Source organism: Dermacentor albipictus, chromosome 4, assembly GCF_038994185.2.
Source record: "Dermacentor albipictus isolate Rhodes 1998 colony chromosome 4, USDA_Dalb.pri_finalv2, whole genome shotgun sequence".
Classification (NCBI taxonomy): Eukaryota; Metazoa; Arthropoda; class Arachnida; order Ixodida; family Ixodidae; genus Dermacentor; species Dermacentor albipictus.
In genome coordinates this window covers 29,201,707-29,218,978 of record NC_091824.1, presented here as the reverse complement: position 1 = coordinate 29,218,978, position 17,272 = coordinate 29,201,707, and the positions used below count along the sequence as shown (strand labels likewise).

At 42.9% G+C, this 17,272-nt stretch overlaps 1 protein-coding gene and 1 long non-coding RNA gene across 2 annotated transcripts in view; both read right to left on the bottom strand.

The window, feature by feature from the left end:
* LOC135900165 (uncharacterized) overlaps positions 1-17,272 on the bottom strand; it is a 291,116-nt gene that overhangs the window by 207,658 nt on the left and 66,186 nt on the right. The window lies entirely within an intron of this gene.
* LOC139059617 (uncharacterized) lies at positions 13,291-16,291 on the bottom strand. Its single transcript, XR_011514245.1, has 3 exons — positions 15,829-16,291; positions 14,208-14,417; positions 13,291-13,388 (listed from the first exon to the last, which is right to left on the bottom strand). It is a non-coding gene; the product is annotated as an uncharacterized lncRNA (long non-coding RNA).

Genomic DNA, 17,272 nt, shown 5'->3' with positions numbered 1-17,272 from the left:
AGGCATGGTGCTAAGTCGTCGCTAATGCTCCGTCCCCGACGTGGGCTCATACAAAACAAAAGGTAGCATCAGCTTGGAATCAGAGAGGCGGTGAACAGGGCCGCTCCGGAGTGTTGCGCTGTATATAGCACCACCTATTGTTTCCCCCTACAAAACGTAAGCGTGTTGAAGGGCCTTACGACATATGTCGGGGCCCGTATTCTCAAAATGTTCTTAAACTATAGAGCGTTCGTGCCAGCCATTACTGATGTATGACATAATATTAGTGAAGGCGATCAGCCAATAAAAACATCACTTACGAAAGAGAGGCTTTGTGTGTTCGGCCCCTGAAATGTAGGAGGGCCGGATCACACAATTCTTGCTTCGCATCCGGCGGGTGAGCATTTCGTGCAACTAGCTTTCTGCAAAATTATTGCAGACGCTTCTCAGTACACTAAAGCTCCAGATATGGTTTGAACCCAATGCGCAGCGATCGGCTTCCAACTCCTTGGCGCAATGTAAAAGCATAGCATGTAGTACATTGCAGACACGCGAGGACATGGGTCCTAGATTTTCTTTTGCATAAAAAGCCCATCATTTATTTGCCCTAAAGCTGTCCGAAGGGTCAAGTCACAAATTCAGACGAGCCGCTAAAGATGCCCTAAGGGGAGACATACAGCCTCAAAAGTATTGCTCCGTCTTGTGAGATCTGCCAGCCTAATGACCTTTTAGGGCAAACTGAACACTGAAGGCTTTCGTGGCGTGTGTGTGTTCCTAAAGTGTGAAGTTCCCTCCATGTTATCCTTCATTCCACTGCCCCATTTCTCAGTGCAGTGTCACCAACGTGGCTCAACCTGGCAACTGCCCCCTAAACCTTCTCTTATCACTTCCCTCTCTATCTCTTTCATAACATGTAGCATAAAACTGAAGGAAAACAAACGGAATAGTGGTCCTTAGTGAGGACTTGTTATCAGCATGCCACGAAGCAACACGCAGGCACTCCGCTCTCATAAATACAAAAACTTTTCGCCTTTGCACCATAATGTCGAAGCACTGCAAAGGTTACAGCATTACACGGCCTACTTATTTGTCGTCTGGGCAATGCAAAAAGCGATGGCATAGGCTATGGTCTCTAATACCATGGGTCTCATTGTTCGTAGTAAGAAATGCTATAGACATGGCACTGTTAGAGAAGGCAGTTGGAATATTTACTGCTTATTGCAGACTTCAGGCTTGATTATCTAGCACAAAAAGTCAATGGACCACAGCGAAAAGCACACAGGACAAAACGCTAGAAATGTTTTTTGGAGATGCTAATGCATGGCTAATGTAGACTTTATTTCAGTGCATTAACCTTTTGCGTAGCTTTACAGCGGGGTACAAATGAACTTCGAATCGCTCGTCGGCAAGTGTTTCCTAGCTGAAGCAGATATACCGGGTGTTTCCCGAAACGCGTTTGACATTCAAAACAAAATTGAGCAGAAGAAAATGAGGTGTTTAAATGATTCGTTTTGGATTGCTTCTACCACAGAGGCACACATTTGTAAATGACTCGGCGTAGTAATTCGACAATTACACACATTACACTTATTAACTTTTTAACCAAGCAAGCCACGAGACAAGTCTCAGTGGAAGACCTGAAGCGCGTCATCCTAGGAGATCATAACATTTTCAAGAGTTGTAAAATCGATGTTGCTGAAATTTCCAGCGTAATGAATTCCGGCCAATAACACACAGAAAAAGCAGTGAAGTAGACGTGCACGGGTGACGTGACTGCTTGTGCCTCACCGTCGGCAAAGCATGAAGCGCGAGTGGGACCACGGCTTCAAAAAGGCGTTTGCATGATGCTGGACCGCCTTTGATGCGCAAGAAGTGATGTGACTCACCGGTTTTATCTCAGGACGTGAGAGTTGCACCCTCCAAATCTCTTTTCTGTGTGGAATTGGCCCAAATTCAATAGGCTCTAAAATATTTGCAGCGTCTGAGTTTGCAATTCCGGAAAAGTTGTTAGCTCCTCGAAAGGCGGGCTTCCATTCTTCCATTGGAACCAGTCGCATGGATCTTTTGAGTAAAATGTTGATTAGTGTAATTTACATACTGACTTGCCCAATGACTACACCGACTCATTTCCAAATGTATCTTTCTGTGGTAGGAGCAATCGAAAGAGTTATATAAACCTATATTTTTTCTCATTCGGAAGGAACTTCAAACGCATTTTGAGAGAAGCCCTGTGCGTGCAACTAGGTGCTACTAACGGCGGAGAAGCCACCGGTGACGTTTGGCAGCGCTTTGGGGAAGAGAATGCCTTTTACAAAGTTATTCCCTTTATTTACTACCTTGGTCCCAGCGACAAAATCATGGTTTGAGCAAGCCAGAGGCTGTAATGGCGAAATAATGCTGTGTTTCAGGTAACATTGGGGCTGATTTCCTCCTCACCCACTCGACGTGAATATTTCCTAGACTACGAGTGGCCAAAATAAATAAATAGAACATGAAAGTTCTAGTGCGAAATAAACATGACACGGCGCATCATGACGACAGCAGTCTCGTATGTTACGATTCTTTCGAAGTTGTTGAGCAGCAATGCTTCCACAACATGCACACTATAAGCAACTACAATTTAATTGCTAATGCGTTGTTCCATTATTCGTTGTTCGTCTACTGCTGCTAATGACAATAAAGCCAGAACGTATTGTGTGATCCGACAGAGGGGGCGCGCAACATAATCAAAATGAAACAAAAAATAATTGCCGAGGTAAAAATGGTGCATCTCTTCACTGCCTTGTTATCAAAAATGCTGCACTTGCCTTCTCGCCGCTTCCCTCTCTTGCACCTTCTTTCTTTGCAGACACTGTCGAGTTACTCTGTTTTTTAACAAGTCTCCAGTCCTTAAGTTTAGGGAAACCTGCGCTATGAGACAATAGTAGGCTTTTCAGAGACCCCTAGAGTTAAGGCTTCCATATATGTAATTTTCTCACAGCGGCTTTCAAAAGCGCCTTCCCTGAGATTCTATATGCAACATGTCGCAGGACAGCGGCATTATTCACGGCATTTTCTACAAAGGTCGACGAGAGTGACGGCGGTCGTTGGAGCACGTAAGCTAACGAGTGTTGTGCTGTCAAAGTTAAAAAAAAGCTTCAGAGGGCTACCAATCTAGGACCTTGAAGAAAGAGTCTTCTGCGCAGCATTCCCTCGAAAAAAAAATCACAGTCATGCGTTTTGGCTTCATCGTGGCGCTCTTGTACATGCATTCTATACAAACGAAGCGGCTGGGGCTTCTTTACTGCAAGGCTCCTCTCAACTGCGTCGTCTTTCATGGATATGAAGGAAAGAGAAGCTCTTTGGGAGGGGAATCTTTGTTCAGGACTGCACATTTTTATATGTTCTTGGTTGTCGCGAAACTTGACTCTTACAAAAAGCTGAGGTGTGATTCGCTGTATATGTGCTAAATTTCCCGTACCATGCTTTTTTTACCCCAATATTTAACATGCCTGCATCGTATTTTCGTTTTATGCGCGAATAATATTTTATGCTTTGCTCTCTTTAATGAAAGAGGCATGCACCAAATCCCTTTTTAGATTATGCTTATGTTTTGGTTCATGGTTATTTTACACTCAGTTTTACACAGACGATATTAAGGAAGGACAGGACGTGGATGGACGTAGCGCTACGTCCGTTCACGTCCTGTCCTTCCTTAATATCGACTGCGTAAAACTGAGCGCAAAATAACCATGAGCGTTCACTAACTAGCCGCCTTCACTGCTTTACTTTATGTTTTGGTGCAAGGAAGTTTCAGCCGCATTTAATGAGTTTACATTGCCTTAAAGATGTTCTGTATGCAAATTACTTCGTTGATACGACTAGCTATTGCAACGGGTACATTACGCTCCTCTAAATATCCACTCGTCGCGCCACTATGCTACGTTGAAAGAAGATGGACAATAATGTACAGTAGACGCACAATGCGAGGACTAAATTAGCCTGTTTCCTTGCCCTTCCCGACGTGTTGAAAACAGGCAAGTATTTCAAGAAATTGTTGGCTGTTACGTCCAGGAGTTGCAGAATAGGTTATAAGCGACAACATGGTGGAGGGCTCCGTATTGATTTTGAAAACCTCGAGCTCTGTAGCTTGCAACCAAATATAGAGGGAGAGAGAGGGAGACCTTTCATAATATGAAAGCTTGTCAACAGAATAATCTTTGGGGGGTGATTCTAATACGAGCGCCATTCTTTCTTACGATAGGTATGTAATGACCGAATCACTAGAGGGTGCTGTGAACAATCAGATAATAAAATATATTCATGAGCTACAACCAGTGGCTATAGAACGCATAGCTTTACGCGCATCTATGGTAAAACAGAAGCATTTTACTCGTATGCAATCCCACGTGCCATTAGGCTCTGGAACAACCTCCCCTACAACATCGTTGCGGAAACCGACCGTGAAAACTTCAAGCACTCACTGAACGTGCTTAACCCTAGTTAACCAATAATATCACACTCACTGTTCTATGATATTCTTTCTACCTTTTTCTTGCACTGTTATACGTCTGTTACAAACCTATATAGTTCACTTTTATTGTACTTATATGCAGCTTTATGTAGCTAATATGTTTCTCTGACTTTTAGGCTGTGCACTTGGCTGCTGTTTTCTTTTATTATCGTTGTTACTAGATTGTATGTACTTGATTGTATGCGCCCCTTACTCAATCCCCATGTAGGGGCCTTGTAAGGTATTTTACAAAGAGAGAAAGAAAGAAATTTATAGGTTGGGACGGCCATCACCTGGCAAGTTCAGGCACGTTATTCTTAAGCTCCCAGATTCCAGAGACAAAATTACAATTCTAAAGCAGGGAAGCAAACGGAAAGGCACGACTTACTCTATTGGCGAGGATTTTTCGGTAAGAGTGCGGGAAATCAGAAGAAAACTATGGCAAAGTTGCAAAATGGATCGAGAAAACGGCAACAAAGCCTCACTGGTATACTTTAAGCTATATATCAATAAAAAGGCATACGTTTGAAAAGAAAACACAAATAATAAACTACCTGTTCAAAAAAAAAAACGGAATTAAAAAGCGAAGTAGTGCGGCAAGCGAAACCCAACGGCCGACCACTCGAAGCCAAGCGCCTCCGCCACAGACGCAACTGAGGAATGTGACCAGATCCCTCGTCTAGAAACCACACCCAATGTAAAAATCGCTAGCTCCGGCAAAAATACCGGAGACGTAATCAACCGCAAAGAACTGAGGCTACGTAACATCAACGCGCGAAGTGTCACTAATAAAACAGATGAGTTAGAAAACATACTTATCCAGCATGATCCTCACATCGCGGTGATAACAGAGACATGGCTGAAAAATGAAATTAGTCACGATGAAGTTTTCCCCCATGTACGTGTATCGAAAAGACAGAACTATCAGAGGCGGGGGAGTAGCCATGGTTGTTAAGCCCGAAGTAGAAGCTACGATTACAACTGATGTTGGCATTATTGAGTGCTTATGCGTAAAGTTGTCCTGTCTGGGACATAGTTTCATCTTATACGCACGTTACAGGCCTTCGGAAGCGTGCCCGGAGTACTTAACTGTGGTCAAAGAACATATGTCACTGTAACATAATAAGAAAACTTTCGTGGTTGGAGTCCTTAATTTGCCAAGTGTGGACTGGGAGGAACTGGCCTGTTTCCAGGCCAGTAAAAACGCTAACAATATTTTTGACATTATGCTCGTGCAGACCTAACTCAAATAGTCAAACAACCCACACGTGCACAAGGACATGCAAGCTCAGTTCTAGGTTTGGTTTTTGTAGATAGGGCTTTTTCAGAAGATGCAATTCTAGTGGAACAAGGGCTGCCCGATCATGAACTTGTAAGCGTGTCAATTCCTCTTCTTATATGCAGTAGGTACCAAGAATCTCCCATTTGGTATTTTAAGGACTATTCCCGAGCTGACGGTGCTCGTGTGCTTGAATACATGGAAACTGTACTTGGAGACTTTTATGGTGGCGCCCCAAGCAGGTGCGCGCTTTTGGACAAATTTGATGAGACGTGTCATTACTGTATGAACGACTTCATACCCAGCAAAGACAAACAAACGCACAGGCATACACCCTGGATGACTCGCGAAATGATTCAATTGAAGAGAAAAATTAAACGGCTAAGAAAGTAGCATACACAGTGCAGAGTTATTAGCGAACACCAAAGAATTCTTGCACAAGGAATGCATCGTGCAAAGCATTACTAGTTTAAAACTGTAATGCCCAATTTTATAAAGAATGATACTTCCAAGTTCTGGAATTATCTTAGTGAAAACGAGAAACCAGTTTCCAAGATATCAGTTGACGGTAGCACTGTTACAAATTGTGACGATATTGCATATTATTTTAACGCCTATTTTCATAGCGTATTTTTAGTATCCGGACCATGTACGCCTACCGCAATCACGTTTCAACCATGCGAAGTCGATTTCATTTCATTTCCTGGTTTGTTTCTATGCTTTTAAGCTTAAACACGAAAAAATGTTCTGATACTGACGACCTTCCGAATGTGTTTCTTCGACGATATGCCGAATGCGTTGCCAAGTTTCTTTTTATTATTTTTCATAGTTCCTTGTCAACAGAAACTTTGCCGCGTGACTGGAAGACGGCAAGATAAATCCCTGTCTTCAAGAAAGGCGACAGATTATTACGACCTAATTACAGACCGAAATTTTTAACTTCCTCATGTTGTAAACTTATAGAACATAGTATAGTCACTCAGATCATAGAATTCCTTCAGAAGCACTCCATATTAACAAGTTTTCAGCAAGGTTTTAGAAAGAAGTATTCGACTGTGACGCAACTCGTCCCTGTTACACATGAATTTGGCAAAGGCCTTGATAACAATACTCAGATAGACACATTTTTTTTAGATTTCCACGAGGCATTTGATAAAGATCCTCATGAAAACCTAATCTATAAACAAAACAAAATTCATCTTCCGATGGTTTTGGTCGCTTGGGTGGATGAATATTTGAGAAATCGGGTGCAGTTTGTCACAGTCGAGGATCGAAATTCGCGCCTTTTACCAGTCACGTCACGTGTGCCCCAAGGCAGTGTACTATGGCCTTTGCTATTTTTGTGCTATATGCATGATAGCGTAGATATTATTGATGCAACAGTAGAGATTCGATTGTTCGCAGATGATTGCATTTTATTTAGTGAAGTTTGCAGCATGCATGATCAACAATAATTAAACAAAAATCTAGATTACATATACCAGTGGTGCAACAAGTGGGGCATGGTCGTAAATGCACAAAAAACAGTTCCCATTTCTATAACTGAAAAAAAAACACCTTTTCAGTATGCTTACTCCCTAGGTTCATCTACAGTTAATCATATCGATGGCTACAAATATTTAAGTGTAACGTTCACTGATAACCTCTCCTGGAATTCACACGTTGAAATCATTTGTTCTGCTTTCAGAAAGTTTTGTTTCTTAAGACACAAGTTTCGTGATTCACCAGCCACTGTAAACTTCTATGTTATCAATCATACATCAGACCAAAGATAGAATATGCAAGCATAGTATGCGACCCTTACACGAAACGTAACATTGATAAACTCGAAAGAATTCAGAGAAAGGACATTCGATTTATTTTTTAAATATTGTCGTATGGACTCTCCGTCGGAACTAATGACAGCCAATAACATACCCCCACTTCAGTACAGAAGAAGGCAATTTCGCTTGGGCTTCCTGAATTCTCTCCTTCACCAGAAATTTGTTATTGACCCTTCATTGTATTTATCCCCACTATCAACAACAAATACACGACATCAACAACTAAGATCTTTAACGCCATATTTCGCAAAAACAGATGCTTATAAATTTTCCATTTTCCCGCACACAGTGTCACAATGGAATTCTATACCAGAGCGTGATCGTCTTGCCATCGTGTAGTATTGTGTACATATACCCATTGTGTTCATTTTTGCTATTTATTTGTCTCTGGATGTAAAACACAATGTATGTTCACCCTTATACTCAATGTGATTTGTTAAAAAAATGCCCGTCCTGCTTGGTCCACGTAATATGGTCTGCAGTATGTATGTATGTATGTATGTATGTATGTATGTATGTATGTATGTATGTATGTATGTATGTATGTATGTATGTATGTATGTATGTATGTATGTATGTATGTATGTATGTATGCATGCATGCATGCATGTATGTATGTATGTATGTATGTATGTATGCATGCATGTATGTATGTATGTATGTATGTATGTATGTATGTATAAAAACAAATAAAGAAATACATAAATAAATAATGAGCAATGATACGTGATGTATTCTATACGAGTAGGTGCTCCAAGTCAGAGTAAAACAGGCTCATTAAAGAGGGGTCGGTGGATGACTAGTGCCACATGTCCGGTGCCGCTTGGAATAACCGTGGGAGGTTCGTTAAAGCGTGGCACATGGATACACCTTGTCACATAAACGGTCACCCAAGTTGGTCCGACGGTTGATTGCGGACTTCGCTCAGCACCGCAGCCCGATGCGCCACGTTTTCGACCATCGACTATCCAGCAACCCAGGTTGGGGTGGAAAAACCATAAAAGGCATAGATGGACAGATAGAGAGACAGCCTGGCCACGGAAATTGCGTGAAGTAATCTAAGTATGATATTCGCAATAATATCATAAGCAACCTAAGTGGTACTTACAGCTAGGTGCCCGTACTATAGTGGTGGAATGATTTGCTCATCATCAAGTACAGGTGAAGGATGTGGCGTAGGACTTTCCTGTGGGCAGGAGCTTTTTTGCAAATTTTGCTCACTTAAATGCTGCCGCCTCCGGCCGCGAATCCAACCCGCGCCCTCATGCTCGGAATCTCTGCTCTATGGCTGCTTAACCAAACGAACCGGGTAAAATTGCGAAAGAAATAAATGAGAAGCACGATAACACGCCTGACTATAGAAGAAAAAGTTAAGGTTGTGTTAAAACAAAGATGTCGACTTCATTAGTGAAGTTGTGCTACCGCCAGCCAGTGCTGAACGTCGACGTAATGAGTCAAGGTGTGCTTTTCGCATACACGACACTGGAAACAAACGTCAATATTTGTACTGCTATTTCATTGGAATCATAGGTGTGTTAATATCTTGATTCCGAGAGCACACTGGAAAATCTATTTTTACAGCGAAGCTGTTAAGTGCCACTTTCGGCACTATTGTGTCCGGGTGTAGAAAAAATGTGAATAAAGTGTAATGCCAGGCCAACCCGCGGCGGAGGTGAAGCAGGCGTTAAGCATTCTCCCTACCTGGGCCGATCCCAGGGATAGTGCAATGCTGGGCTGACCCGCGGTGGAGGTGCAGTTCGCCATCAAGGGGTCAACATACACAGCTTCACTGGTTATCCTTCTTCACAGAGTGGAAGGGCACTGAATTTCTTACTTTAGTAGAAATTAACTTATCTCGTCCAAAACAAGCCAATACAATTATTACAACACCTAGGACACTTGAGTTCATTAATGTGTCCGCAATACGAGAGGACAGAGAACAAGTGGTGTGCAATTATCTGCTTGGAGAAAGAGAGCAATTTGTTTTGTCGTTGCGGCCAGTTGTAATCACGTTGATTTTTTATGCTCTTTTTTTGACATTAGACCAAGATAGGCGACTGTACCAGGAATAAAGAGTCCCTGTGTTGCTCTAGAATCAGATTGGGTGGTTGTACAATTTCTTACTGCTGTTGATATTTGCTCGCATTTCTGTTAATTATTTTTTCTTATCATTTTTATTGGAATATAAATTGTCATTTTTAGTAGGAGAAACCCCTCCTGCAGTTGGCTTGACCTCTTGAGGTCTCATTAGTCATGCATCGTCGCCAAGGGGATAGGGTGTATTTTCCCGTTCTTTAGGGCTCCAAATTTAACACTCTCATTAGTCTTCATAAGTACTACAATGAACATGGTCGAAAACCTGACACAAACGTTGGCATGATAGATCCATGCACTCGGTAGCGCACTACAGCAGTAGAAACAGGATTCGATAAATACTGCTAACTAGAATGGTTGACGACAGATTATATAATCAAAGGAAGGAGTGCACATCGAGCGTTACCAGCACCCCCGCCCTTCAAAAAAAATATGGAAATGCAGCCCTAGCATTTTGTAAGAACAAACAAGTGAAAACAAAGCACGATAAAGAAATACTTTATGAGCGAACAGGTTACACAATGCGCTGCTATCTGCCAAAGAGCTCCGAGGGTGTTCAAAAAATTCGCCTAATTTCTTGACAAACCTCGTTAGCTCATATTTGATTCTCTGTTGCCTATATTTATTTCTGTAAAATAATTTTTTTGTTGGTTACCCATATAGCTATGTTTCTTACTTTAAAGCAGAAACTAGTGAAAGATAACTCTATACGAGTACGTCAGGAAGAATAGTGTCCTCGCTCGCGATACCTGAAGCTTTTAAATAGTACGCCTGTACACGGTAACACACAAGCATGTAACACAGAAGCAGGCTTTCTGTACATAACTGCGTGTTTATCAGCGAGAGTGCCGTGCTTTGCGCTATTTCTCAAGGTGCTAAATATTTTGGGAGACTAAACACTTTTGCTTGGCACGACGTCTCTTTCCACCCCCGCACCCCTAACTAAACAGGCCGCAGGCGCTAACGCTACGCTTGTAACAAACACATACCTATCCCAACCCCACCGCGTTACACGTCATCAACCCGACGTCTAACTCGACGATGCGTGCCCCTCGGGCGGGGTCACGGCAACACTCGCACACGTGCTCAGGGAGTGTAGAAACGCTCGGCCCAACTCTCCCTCCGACAAGAGGGAGAAGACCCTACGAAGCCCGCTCCTACAAGACCAGCAAAGGGCCGTCCAGCTGGCTCGAGCAGGGGCCGCCAGGTATTCCCTGTCGGTCCCTGCGTGGGAGACGCCCACTGCGCGCTGACGTGCGTCCTGCAAGACCTTTATTAAAGTTTGTCCCTTCCAATCTGCGCAACTTGCAGTGGCGCAGTTTCCAAAAATCTTTTTCATAAAGCATAGAGTACCACCGCTATGTATGGCGTTGCAGCGATGCCATATTACTGTTTACACCGTTATTTAAACGTTCAGGACGCTATCACGAAGTTTCACAAGCATTCTACATGCAGCCAACACTACACCGCATTTTTTCCGCACTATACATTTTGTTTTCCACTCCGCTCTGTTGTCTCACTTCATTGCTGGGCGGCGCTAACTGCAGCAGCTGTCCCACGATCAGTTACAATTTTTAATCCGATTTCTGCATTAGGGGTGTTTGTTTTTTTGTTTAATCTTACGCATGTTAGTTATGAACGAGTGCTTGGATAACTAAGCGACGTCGCCACGGTTTCGGTCGTATTCCATGCAGCCGCAAAATGCCGGTAAAGCGGCCTTCTCCGTCATAAGGCTTGTAATGGGAAGAAGTTTACTTCCATGACTTCACTTGTTTCACAGGCATTATACGTAGAAGCGACATGCTTATCAAGGGCGTGTACTTAAAGAACACCGCAGCTTCGTGGTGGCTCATGCACTGGCATTGGCTTCGCACTCAGAAAGCTGGTATTTCTTTCATACCACTCGGGCCCGCGGAGAGGCCAAATTTTTTTAACTTACCAGTACCTCTTCGCTTCGGAGGTATCATTCTCCAGAAATGTTTTCACTAATAACTAAAAGTCGTTAACGCGACATTATACGCCGAAATGCACATCTGAAGAATCTAAAGATCAGCTTATTCGGCACAGGGCCGCAAAGCGAAGTCTCTTGACGTTGCGATTGAGCGCGCTTATGCGTAGGAAGAAAAAAAGAAAACGTTATACGTCGATGCACAAGTGAACCCATAACAGAATGCAAACCGAAGCGTATATATGGTATGGAAAGAGTTGCTACAAGTCAGAGACTGCACTGAACCCGAGTAAATTTTTAGCTAAGTTCTCTGGCAAATTATCTGGCCAGCCTCTACCGCATCCGCGAAATCACTCCAGTACGATCAATACGTGCCATTTCGAAGAATTCCTAATGCTCCTTTGAAACACAAAGCTCGCACAAGAAAGATTATCCCAACACTCGGTGTCATTAGAAGAGACGTCTTTTGTCAGCTCTCCAACCGGCGTTTCGTTAGCGAGAGATAAGTGAGCTGCAAAAGCAATTAAATAAACAAGTGTTACGAGCCCAGTATATCCTTTTTCCAATCTGCCCGGCTACTTTTTCTTTCGCTTTTCGTTTAGATTTTTACGAGCGTCCGAGACATTCACACTTCAATCGGGCAACTGTACACTAAGCAGGTTTTCCTGCTTGCCGCTAGGGAAACATCCTGACTTCTCGCACAGTTTAGCTCACAAGAGTGTTCTTTCTCTACGTCCCCTGTCACGTCTCGACTGGCAAGGCACTGGAAATGCTGCCGGGAAAAAAATTTAGGTGGGCAATATAGAAAACCTCGGCCTCAGATTACTGTGAGCAACTTGTAGTGAGGCGTCCTATCTTCTGTTGAACTCGCCGAAACAATCGTGGACACCAAACTTCCCAGCGTGGTTGGCGAGTATCTTATGGGACGAAGCATATTCCTGTATTCAAATCCACGACCAAATGAACGTTCACCGGCATTAGAGGTGGCGTTCACTTGTCGACTGTCTTTGGGCGCCATGAACTCAGATTCTGTGGCTAACGTAGGTAAATAGCCGCTACCCTTACAAAAAATTTTAGTAACATTTTATAAACCGTCTTTAGACAAATGTTACTAAAACCTATCGACATTCTATAAAACGTCTTTAGACACCGTAACAACTTCCTAGTAACCTCCTGCCGACTATTGGCCACCGATATTGAATTGAAAGTATAGATATAAAATGTCGATAGAATTCTTACCGACTGCTTATTATCTTATGTCGTTAGAAAGTGTCAACTGTGAAGCGACTATTTATTGACCACCTTTATACATCCTAACTACTTGCTAGTAACATCCTGTCGACTATTCGCCACAGATAGTTGACAGGATATTACTAGATAGTCGTTAGGATGTATAAAGGTGGTTAATAAATAGTCGCTTCACAGTTTTTAGAAAGTACATAAAAATTTTATCCAGAGGTAATTACTTTTGCAATTATATATTGCAAAAGTAAGCTTTGATTATCTCTGAATAAAATTTTTATTTGCTTCCTAAAAACTGTGCAATGACTATTTATTAACCACCTTTATATATCCTAACGACTTGCTAGTAACATCCTGTCAACTATCTGTCTTTGGCGAATAGTGATTGCCAAGTGGCTAGGTGTGGCATGCAACAGAAGAAGACGGGTTTCCATTTGTGCTTGAACACATCCATTTAATATCCCCGGGCTAGTAAGGGGGACGAGTTCTCCAGCTGCCCTGGAAGTAGGCTGAAATGTTGCGTTGTGTAGTCTAGAAACGAGAAGAAAAAAGGCAATATATTAGTTTTGCTACAGTGACATGAGACAAGAAATGCCATGAGAAGTGCACAAGAGACAAGCTTTCAATCCTGTGAGCTATAAACATCTCCAGCTGTTTTGTGCAAAGTCCTAAAAATGCATGAAATGACTGAATTCGTGCATTAAAGCTGGGAGCGTGATGGATGTGCATAACACCAACAGATGCACGACACATAAACTCTATCGTACCAATTGTCATCTACAAACAAAACCTGTAAATCAACTTCAGTTTAATGAACTTCGATATTCGTATTGTGACTAGTACATGGAAGTTTCATGTGTGAATTATCTTAGGAAAGGCAAGGTGTCAGTCATAACTATGCTGCAGCTTTGCTTGGGCACAGGTACATAGAAGAGTTGATTTTTATGTTGCACTTAAGAAACACGAAATGATACAAGCAACATGTAAGCAGTTGAACAGGCATTACGGACGTTCTACAGCAAGATTACAAAATGCCTTTGTTGTGCAGGCAGACATTGTCAAAGTGAGCTTGTTACTAAACATGTTAGCTTTCCACAAGACAGGATATTATATTATCAGTGCATTCACATGACCAGGGCCTCTATCACAAAAATACACATGCCAACAGTAATGACAATTTTCTAGTTATGGTGGCAAAGCTTGCATTATAATATGCTATTATAATCAGGTTAATAGCTATTTTAGCAGGAAAGAAAGGAGTATACCCTAAGATAGCATTGAAATTAGCATGAAAGGAGTTTTGTTGAAAACTGCACAAAGAATATTAAGATGCTTCTTTGTGACACATACCTACTATGGTGTTGACCTTCTTGGAATCCAACAGATCCTTCTGTGGAAGGCATTTGACAGCCGCCCAAAGAAGGACCTCCCTTCAACGTCTTCTATTGAAAAAGGAGCTTTAAGGAGGCCCTCCGCGAAGTGAAAGCCTGAGTTGTTAGCATCCAGGCACAGCCTCTTCAGCAGGCCCTTTTCAACGTATACACCGTCACCGATGTCTACCTGTGAAAGAATACGACAACCAAAGATTCATTTTATACGCATTTGATCAAGAAATGGTTAGGAAGTAGGGTAAGGTTTGCAAAAACGGAAGTCGGTGCTTCTTGTTGATTCGGTTTAAAGAACAAAGCAGCCTTACGTATACCATACATGCATTGTATTGAGCTGTGTACTTTTACGTAAGACTAGAAAGTATTGGGAACTTCAATGCGAAAGAAAGACATGCATCTGCCTAGAACTAAGCAAATGTGTGCCACCCCTTGACACAGAGTGAGATCTGGTGCTGTTTTAGTGATTAGCAGACATTGAAAGCTTCAAGCCTCATCGAGTATAGGGCCAAGCTGTGCTCGATTAGTGGCGCACAAGTGCTCAAGAACTATCAAACAAGATGCAATTGTCTTCAAATACAATTCTGACTTCCCCTTGCAGGCATGCACTTTCAAATTTACTGACTGCACTTGGGTGTAAAGATTTTGTCTGACAGAGTGAATAAACAATATACGCAAGCAGCATTTTCATAGTTAGCGTAGTCTTTAATAGGTACTGATACCTTCAATTTAGAAAGCGCTGTATATTGGGCCTCATCAAACTAATTTCACAAAAGGTTTGTCAAGGTAGAAGCATAAAACTTTAGTCATTAGAAGACAGGTGAAAGTAGTTAATTATTGCAATTATTACTGAAAATAAATTTCAGACAGCTCATCCCAATGAGAAATGGATGCAAGCAGTTTGTACATGCCACATAAGCATTTAGATATCAAAAATAGGGATTAGAGAAAACCTTCCCTTAGAGGTTCATTATTACAAGCAGCCATGCCCTCGAGTAAGACATAACTTCTTTTTCTGTAGGCAGAAAGAGGCTCGAGTATTTTATTGACACATATATGTGCCCATGCATATATGTCATCTCTGTTGTAAACCTTTTTTTCATGTACATGCAAGGTGTGTTTATAACATCTCATTGTGCACAAAATATGCGTAATAATTTAAAGACCGCGATTTTGTAGCGATGGTATTCCTTTGCGCTATTCGTTAGTAGGCTGACCGACGCCCCGGCCCGTGCTACGTACTGCAGCTGCCGGCCGTTAGCGGTGGGCGAGAAGAGTGATATAGAATCGAGGGGTAAGTATTGCTACAAAATCGCAGTCTTCAAATTATTCCGCACTGCCGAACGAACACAAACTTTCAATGTGTTTTCATAATTGTGTGCCCATTCAGGCATAGCAATCATGGCGGGTAGCAGAATGCAAGTACGCTGTAACATCAGAGGAAGCTTTCGCGAAATCGCTTGCTAAATGTGCACAGCAACATGGCTAACATACGATAGGAAAGCGCTTTGCTCTAGGTAGTTACACAACGCTCATTACGCAAATCATAAGCTTCAAGAATGCGCGCAAGCGCCAAACTTGCTTACCTTTCAAGACTTGGCAAACTAAACAGGTACAGAAGCACCGACGTTTCTCTGGCGCAAGCACTGTAGAACTGCCGATGAACTCCAGCTCCACAAAAGCACAACCTTCAACAGTCTTCCAAACACTACAATTCGAAGCCCCAGTACCAGACTTTTGACGAGAGCGCCCGCAGAACAGCTCGGCAGAACAGCGCCGGCAGCAGCTCGGCAGAACAAAGGCAGTTCGGACGGGAGCTGTACTAGGGCACTCACTGACGACACTGGTGGATCGCTCGAAACACACGGCGAACTAATGGCGTTACACGAGTCCGGAGGGTTTGGGATGGTCACTGCACACAACAAGCAGCACGTTTTGTCTAGGCACTTCTAAAATTTACCTCAAATACCACCTTACTGCAGGGAGCACTTACGACAACCAACGTGGTGTGTCGACCAAACAAATACTACAGTAGCGCCACTCTGCGGTTTTTTTAGAAAAATGTATCTTAAATGAAAAAATTGCGTGTTTTTTCCTAATAACATTTGATAGAGTCTTTTAATAAATTTATTTGGTCCAGAAGTGTGTACTTTGTACTTTGTGATACGAAGTTTAAGGAAATGTATATATAATAAAAACTAAGCGGATGTTGCCTTCAAGATTCGCAATTGCTTCAGGTGCATGCAGGTTGCAAAAGCATGGCCTTCGAGATCAGACTGTCACTCAAAGGAAGCCGTAGTAGGAGGCGGAGAGGCATTTAGGCCCCAATAATTGGGTTTACAGTGCCTAGGTAGGCTTCCTTATTTATAAAGTGTATACGGGGACTTCAGCCGAACCATGAGCGAGCTATACAGACGCACGCGGTACGATTCGGTGTCCGATCCGACGTGCGGCGCTGCATGCTACGGCATGAGCGGCGCGTAAGCTCCGCCCACATCCAACTCCCCAGCTTGAGTTGATATCCACGTCGAGAAACGCAATATAAACAACTCTGCACCACACTGCTTCGCTTTACGCGAAGGCTGTCGATAAACTTATGCCCTTGTGAGTGACAGAACACTTCACGACGGCGCGTTGTCCACTGACGGCTCCGCTAAAGCCAGCGATAGGGCCGGTAGGCATAGCTAGGCGGACGCTGCAGCCGACGGCGCTTGCGATCCAGTCCGAGCTCGTCGAAGAGTGCTTATTTTTGCCAAAACAATGAACACTGTACACTTACGTCGGCCGTAATTAAATACAATTGGTTTACTCGACGCAGTCGTTGCGAAGGGCAAACGTGCAAGCGGCCTCGCTCAGACGGTCGGTGTGTGATGTCTGCTCGCGAAATGCCCTCGCGTCGCGGCTCCCGATCTCACCAGTAGCTTAGCGCTAGTGTACAAGGCGCTGGTTTGCGTAACAGGCACACGTTCGAGATAATTTTACTGAACTGGTAACTATTTCATGTCAGAAACAAACTGCAGCAGGCAAGGA